The sequence below is a fragment of the Otolemur garnettii genome, unplaced genomic scaffold, assembly GCF_000181295.1.
Source record: "Otolemur garnettii isolate 467f Iridium unplaced genomic scaffold, OtoGar3 scaffold00041, whole genome shotgun sequence".
In the NCBI taxonomy this organism is placed as follows: domain Eukaryota; kingdom Metazoa; phylum Chordata; class Mammalia; order Primates; family Galagidae; genus Otolemur; species Otolemur garnettii.
Window position 1 is genome coordinate 14279618 of NW_003852436.1, and position 1078 is coordinate 14280695.

Genomic DNA, 1078 nt, shown 5'->3' on the forward strand with positions numbered 1-1078 from the left:
AAGGGAGGGAGGGCCTATTGTTATTCAACTACAGTTAATAATTCTTATTATCCTATCTCTGCCCTAGAGAAAACAGTGAACTCCACCTGCCTGGAAGGCCTCCATAGGTCAGCCAGCCAGGCCCATCTTTTTTGTACTGCAAAGGACAAAAAACACTCCCTTCCCCCTCAGGACCACCACCCAAGGCAGATATCAGTTTCTAAAAAGAGCGGAAACATCAGGTCATTTCTTCTGTTATATTCATACAATCAACCCCTTCTTAACTGAAGTTTCTCCATCCAAACCTGTGCTGCTGGAACTCTCAGAGCAGTGCTATAGAAGAGCACTGATCTTTCTAGAATGATGGAAATGTTCTAAATCTGACCTATCCAGGTGCAGGGCCACCATGTTGCAGCGGGACAGTAATGATGATGCTGAAGACATTTCACTATTTGATGCAGAAGAGGAGACAACCAACAGCCCCCCAAAATTCCCAAATCAGATGTCTTGCAGCATCATTTTTCCATTTATTCTTTCCAGTCAGTGCAATTATTGCCCCTCAACAGCAGTATGGTGACAGTTACCTTGTTGTGGTCATGTGACTTTGGGGCAATGAAGCATGTCACAGGTAGGCTAATGGTTTGCCTGTATTGGTGGAAACACATTGGTGAAGATGGAAAGAGCCATTGGATGTTTGAGTCCAGGAAGGCATCTGCTCAAGAGAAGAAAACTGTTTCAGAGTCTGAATCAAGAACCTTTTGGTTAGGACTCACTGCCTGCCTAGTGCAGTGAGCACCCTCTTCGCTTTCAGAGTAAAGTGGTTGGCGGTGGTTCTCATGGGTGTGGTGCTGCAGGCTGCTAACTTAGACGGGTATGTCAGGTGCAAAGTGGGCACCAGGAAGAACTTCACCAGCATGGCCACCTCGTATGTAGGAAAGCAGTTTTGATTAGGGTGATCAGACGTCCCGCTTTTGGTGGGACAGTCCTGCTTTTTAACAATTTGTCCCGCGTCCGTGGCGTTTTAAAGAAGTCCCGATTTTTGGAAAGAATGCCCAAACAGGCGGGAGAACAGGAAGAGAATATATGGTTTTTGGCTGCC

The 1078-nt window shown here is 46.3% G+C and overlaps 1 pseudogene; it reads left to right on the forward strand.

The window, feature by feature from the left end:
* Nucleotides 1-385: 385 nt before the first annotated feature.
* LOC100964679 lies at nt 386-926 on the forward strand (annotated as a pseudogene).
* Nucleotides 927-1078: the final 152 nt, after the last annotated feature.